This window comes from Electrophorus electricus, chromosome 19 (genome assembly GCF_013358815.1).
Source record: "Electrophorus electricus isolate fEleEle1 chromosome 19, fEleEle1.pri, whole genome shotgun sequence".
In the NCBI taxonomy this organism is placed as follows: Eukaryota; Metazoa; Chordata; class Actinopteri; order Gymnotiformes; family Gymnotidae; genus Electrophorus; species Electrophorus electricus.
Genome location: NC_049553.1, coordinates 7,364,237 through 7,371,454, shown reverse-complemented (window position 1 = coordinate 7,371,454; position 7,218 = coordinate 7,364,237).

The following is a 7,218-nucleotide window of genomic DNA, read 5'->3' as shown; positions in this document are numbered from 1 at the left end:
ATGGGAACAGAAAAGGGCTCTTCATTCTCTTAGTAGATACATTACATTCTTCCCTGTAGAAGCAAGAAGAACTCTGATGTGTGGCATCTCAATTATTCATGTGCAGTTATGATCATGGATTAATAATTTGGTAGATTAAAACTAAAAACTTGGTGGCTCATCTGCGCCCCACAGCAAACACAAAAGCCATTAGCTTGGTGGTATGGCCATTAAATTCGATTAAACAGCTTTTCTGCCGCTCATCTATTTCACATGAGCTTTCAGCTAACCTTTTTGGCCAGCTTAATGTTTTCAAACATGAATTTGGTCGGTGGAGCAAGGTTAGGAAAATACTGGCTGATTTCCAGCGTGAGTGGTGGGGGGGAGGAAAAGCATTTGCATTCATTCTATCTCTGCTGACTCTCAGGTGTGGCAGAGAGTTGTATAAACTCAGTGTTCATTTCTAATTGTTGTGTATCTGGGGGTTATGGGTGGTCCATTAACTGAAAAGCCTCAGTGCTGTCCATTTACCGAAGACCAAAGAGCGGACAGTGATTATACGGCAGAATGATTAGGCAGCATGTTGGACTACACTTCAAAGTAGCCAAGAACAAAGCATGATTGCTGGCTGCGAGCATGCCATGCCGATTTGCAGTGTTTTGTCCTGACCCTGTTGATAATGATAACGTGGTTGCAAACTATAAACCCACAATCGCATCGATCTTTCATCATATTGTCACAGCTGGCTGGAGGCCTGACGAGATTCATGTCTGAAAGCAAAAGGTAAAAAGCCTATGAGCAATAACCTGCTAACTGTTCAGTCTGGTGTTTGCCTGTGCGCTTTCCGCACAAGGGGAACAAAAGGGAGTACGAAGTTGAAATAATCCTGTGCTGGATCCGGGGACTTTGGATGAGGGAGCTAGGAAGTGGTAGTGTCCATGGGGAGGAGACGGGCTGCATCTGTGCTGAAATCTATCCGCACAACGGCAAACACAGCAGAGGAATGGCAGATAAGGGAGGTGTAGGGAACACCAGGCACACGCACATGCTGCCACGTGTCAGAAACTCCAGGCAAACGCACGCCCCACAGCGTGTCGGGAGCACCAGGCACACACACACCACTCAACCCCCCCGCCCCCACGTGTCAGAAGCACAAGGCACATGCACACCCTGCCGCATATCGTTAGCACCAGGCATACACATACACCCCCACCGTGTATTGGGATCACCAGGCACACACACCCCGACGCGTGTAGGGAACACCAGGTGCGCAGACACGCCCCACTGTCTCAGAAGCACCAGGCACACACAGGCCCCACCACGTGTCGGGAGCACCTTGCACCCACGCAAGCGGCCCCACCGATTGCAGCCCCCTCCGAATCACTTGGCGACGTGACATAATGCCAAGATAGGAGTTGGGGACTGTGTGTGTGTGTGTGTGTGTGTGTGTGTAATGCATGCCCTGTTTTTGTGCATGCTGGGGAACTCCTATTTTTCTGTGTCCCCAAACACAGTCACACCTGTCACTTGCTTCCAATGCTTGCCGCATTATTTCACCTGAACCAACTGATAAATAAGATAAGATGTAAAAGCTCATAGGGAAATTATGCAGTTTCACACAACAGTGTTTTAACTGGTCATGCTGTGGCTCAGACTGCGGATAAGTCCAGGCGTCTTGTAAACATTCTGTACATTAATCATAAATCCATAAGCACAAGACTTTGAGTCACATCGAAATCTAAAACTTCAGTAGGAGTAATGCTGCTGGTCGAGTGCCTTAATGTCAGGTGCAGAGCCTAGGCTCATTTCTATGTTCCTGCTCTGGATGTTTGGGTAGATGAAAGTGCTAATTAAATCAGCCTAATTTAGGTTGTGAGAAAGTGGATCCTGTGTGTGTGATAAAGGCAGTATGGCAGCTTCTGAATCCCAGCACTGGGAACATTGCACCAGTGCTGGGAGAACTTTGATAGGCTCTACCAGAGTGTGGTTTGAGTGAAAGATCTCTTATCATGTGGCTGTTGGAATTATTTACTTCCAGGTGGGGAACATATGACCTCATGTGTGGATTTGTCTGTTTTGAGAGTATAACAAATGGGCATAGAGTAGAGTATAGAGAGAGAGAGAGAGAGAACACACAGTCTCTATTCATTATTAACCTAGGTTCTGGAAACACTTGTTGCCATCATTATGACACTTGAATATAAAATAGCCTTGTTAGCATTGAAGAAATGTTACTGTTCGACCTTCTACTGAACAAGGGTCAATGGAAAATGCTATTTTCGATTTCTGAGTCAAAAGGACCTCAGACATGCCTTCTGGAGTATGGACACCATTGTGCTTCTCTACAACTACTCTGCTGTTTTGTGAATTGCACACATGGGAATTTCAGGAATGAGCATTCAAAATCTTAATTGGGATGGAAAGAGGGAGGGAGGGAAGGAGAGAGACAGAGAGTCAGGGGAGAGAAAGTGAGAGAATGAGAAACAGAAAAAGCAAAATGGCAAACAAAAATCACATTCTCATCTGCTTTTCATTCTCAGAGTGTGAGAGTAGCCCATTCCTGCAGATGTCTGACATTCTGCTTATTTGTTCCCTTAGCAGCCCTAACTCTCCACACGAGTGCCAGAAAGAATACTTTCTCGTAGAAGGGATCATTTTATTCATTAACTTGCTGATTCAGAACCAGGCATAATAGCCAGTCATTGAGAGAAATCTGTTAAAAAAACCCAAACATTTTTAAAGTGTATATTTAGATCTGTTTTGTGCATGTTTAATATGTGTAACCACAAAGACAACTTGCAGAATCTCAAGAGAAAGAAAATGGAAGGAATGACCTCAGAGAAAGTGAGAAGCTAGATGAGTGTCGAATGATGAAGACTCCAGTGCTTTAGATGAACGTACAACTGGGCATTTCAGCTAGCCATCATCTGCAAACTAAACATCATCTGCCTTTGAGCGTAACTTATATTTAAACTAGAAATTATATTTGACCTAAACCTGATTACAACCATAGCTTTAAAAGAGACATAATATAGATATATGCTAAATAAAAGTGATGCCTCCTTAGAGCATTAGTGAACAACAGTTTTCTAAAACCATGCTTATAATTGATATAGTACCACAACACCAGTGAAAATGTTTCAAAGGCCAGCAACACTGTGCAGTAACTAAAATTTCATATGACAAATACTTTAAGTGAATGATCAGCAAGATTCTGTGCATTACCCACTGTCATGTGAGACTCACTTGTCACCATTCATAAGTCAAACTTCACAGTCGCACAGTAGCCTGGTGGACTTAATATATAGGGCGTCTCGCCTCCCCACATCCTCGCAGTGCTGAGACACTCCTTCCAGATGTCCTCTTACCTGACCTCAGTCAGGCCAGTTAGTGGGATTCCCCTTAAGGAAAGTGGGACATGACTGCACATCACTGGCGGGAGTGTGGTCCCTATGGAAGCTAATCATGTCTGGGAGCATCCAGATAAGAGGTTGATACAATGGCCCGCAGTCCTGATACGATGGCATGCGGGACAGGCGTGATGGGGGGTTTTATGGCAGCTGCCTGGCAGTGACTAGCGGCGGGACACGCTGACTAATAGTGCATTATTTATCAGCTGGTGGAGGCCCATTTGCCCTTGGTGATTCCTTAACGTGCTAACGCTTCTGCACCTGTATGGCTCGCACAGATGGGTGCTTAGCAGAGGTCAAGTGGGGGTTAAGTGCCTAGTGTTTTCAGGGAGAAAGGACAAAAATATAAAAACAGGCCTGGCTCGCAGCTCTGTTGCTGTGGAAGGGATGGAACCAGGCAAAACATAGGACCCTAAAACATATTCCCATATGGAAATGAATCGTATTCGGCACAGCACGGCAAGGCACCATGGAGTAACTAATGACTTTCAAAGTAGAAGTATGATGAAAGCTAAATAAACAGTAAAGTCATAATGTGATTATTTCTCAGCACAGGATTGAAGGTATAAAAAAAAATTCCCAAACTCAAAGAGTGTGGGAGCGAGAAGCACTTAAGCAGCTAGCTCACTTTTCTTTATGTGATGCTATTCCTATCTCACATCTTATTCTTATTGTGCACATATTCGAAGTCCTCTTCAACAGTCCATACCTGCGAGCATTATAAATCACATATGGCTCGTCATACTTCTTTAGTGTGTTGCAATTTAGTGAAGCTGGAAGCCATTGCCTAAGTGTATTGGGTCTCTCGAGGAAGGACAGCATTTCATTGCATTAGCATCATTATACAAGAGGAGGTGAAAGGATGAAACCAGGCAGCATGTAAAGGCAGAGCTCAGTGGTCTGAGGGCCTGACCACTACTCCAGAGGGCCCAGAGGCCTCGGTGCTTCTGAACAAGGCACTTAACCCAAAGCCTCCACAAAAGGCAAATGCACCTCCAGCCCTAGCTACAGCTTTCATATTACACACAGAACAGAAAATGCCTGTAAAACCTGATGCCTGCACGTCCCAGGCAACCTAAGGCCTTCTTAGCGACGAAAAGAAAAGCTGCTCAGATAGCAGAGTTGGTTAGAGTTGGTGATTCTGGACTGTGGTGCCCCCCCCATCCCTTATCCAGGTCAAGCAAGCACAGCATTGCCAAGAATCCGATCGTTCTCAGCCGCGAACGTTATTCCCGCAGCTCTTCCCGGTTTGCACAGGCCACTCCGGCGGCATGCAGGCCACACTGAAGGGAACAGAGACAGCAGAGCGTGGGGTCATTCATTCAGTTCTCGGTAAGAAAAAAAAAAAATGCCATCAGGATAGAAAAATTGGCACCACTTTCAAAGTGTGTGTAGAGTAAGCCTGAGAGAAGCCTCAACACTTCTTCTGCCACAGAGATTTAATACTTAATGATAGCCTAGGAGCGGGCACGCAACAAAGAGATACGTGCAATAAACCAGCAGTGCTACTGAAAGAGGCAAAGACAGCCCTCCTTTCAAATACAATCAGCAGTGTTTTACTCCCACTACACAATGTTCCAACATCTTTTTGGTTGTTGTTGTTGTCATGCTGCTTTCATGTGCGTGTGTGCGCGTGTGTGCACGTGCGAGCGGGTCTGGTGTGTGAGCACACACACACACACACCCACACACTCACACACAGGATTCAAAAAGCACTCTCCCAGACTTTCTCACAAGAAACACACCAAACACATCAGATTTTCTGTCTGTTCAGTAGGAATAAATGAGTATTCTACTGAGTCTTCCTTGAAGGCCATTAATATTAGGCTGGCTGAAGTGTCTGGCTTTGGACAAAGATATGAAAAGTGAAAATGAAACAAATTTGTCTTTTTTACCATTAATTTAATGTTTATGAAAAAAATAAACATTTTTATGTCATAAAGTATTTCTTTTGCAACAGTGCTCCAGAGTTATGTAAAACATGAAATCTGATAATTAAAAGTGTTCTTTGTTGGACATTAATAAATCCATTAGTTTATTAAAGTATAAAACATTCCCAAAGTGCTACTTGTGTTTGATTAGTTGTTCGTCTCTGTCGTAATTAGGTTTTGCACTGTACTAATTATCAAACCCACTTGTATCTTTTGGTTATAAGTACTTGGCAGTGCAATAATTTTTTATTTGGTATTTTGGTCATAACTGAGCACTAGGGTCACATTCATATGTTTAGTTTTTCTTTTTTTGTTTGTGATTGGAACATTGCTCTGGCAATGAATTCCTTGAGGGCTGCGCAGTGGGGCCACTGTTTGCAGCATTTTCTCTTCAGCAAGGTGCTCCTGCCACGCCACCCCTCGCGTAAAGCGTGACTCTGGGGTGAAATGCCTTCAATAATGGCTCGGTGTTTTATTTATCGCAAATGATCACAGTTGCCATTTTCTAAACTGTGTTGTATCAGTGTGGCATTTCTGAGTCCTTAGGTCAAGTATTAAAAGCCCTCTACTTCAAATTCAGCTTTTTTTTTTTCATTTGGGAAGACAAGGAAGACAATGGGGAGATCCAGAGCAGACTAAGAGGAGAGCTATCAAGGGAAAATCTGTGCATCCATGACTGCCTTCATTATGCCCACAGGGAGGCTTTCAAACTAAAAGTTTTAGAGATCTGTGCCAAGGCTGAGGGGCTGTCCAACGGAAGCTTCAGTGACCATGCTGGTTCAGGCCCAGCAAGCCAAGATAATGACCTGCCCTTGATGCTAGGGACCACAAAGCATCATGGGACGCACAAGTGGTGCGGTGAACAGAAACGAAACAGTGAAGAGGAGGAATGCGGCCTGTAGAGAGAACAGCGAGGTCTTGGGAGATCTAAGCTTGTTTGTACAAGTAGTTGAGGCCCATTCTGAACAGATCACTTTTCTTAATAAAATCAGTGACTGAAACATGCCTTGATTTTATCCATCAGACCACATCGCTCAGGTTTCCTTGCCTTTTCCCATAAAACCCACCACACCACACGATCTTGTATTTTAATATGCCAGTCACTTTTCCCACAGCCTCCATCTAAATGCATGGCATACACAGCTTCATTTATGCACTTCACACTGCTCACCAAGCCATTATTACATGTTAGCATGCATCAATACGTTATCCTACAAATGGCTAGACTTAATACATTGCTTCCGACAGTTATAATTGGACATTGATCAGAACACTTCACCAATTCCAATTTGTAATATGTGATTTTGGGATTTAGATTTCTTTTTTATGGGGTATATTGAATACACTTAATTGCTCTTTAATAAGTGTTATGTCTGAATAATCTATAGAATGTTTATAGAAGGTTCTGAAAACTTCCATCTGCACTAAAGCAGGCATGACTACCAGATTGGACCTTCTTTGCATGCGCCCCCTAGTGGTAAACATATGCGAATGACCAGTCCTCCCTGGATACACGTTTCAATTTTTTACAATAGGCATGACGACCAGATCTACCAAACTGACATTTGCCATGTTAAAATTGTCCAGCCTCTTTAACGGGAGCTGTCTTAGAGCACCATCACACTATGTTATGTAAAGGAGGAAAGGTTCTATCAAGGCAAGGCGTCCTAGGTCAAGGTTGGACTGAAATGCAAAAAAACCCCAAACCCCCCCCCAAAAAAAACCCACTTTCCTTTGGAAGAAGGTTAAAATACATGGAAATATGAAGCCTGGATCTGTGATCACAGGTGGATAATTCAGCTGCTGAGAGTAAAAGCCCTCCCCAAGAGTTTGTTCCAACTGCCTGGATTTGCTAATTAGCTCATGTCAGCAGGTGGAATTAATAAGTGAAATCAGCT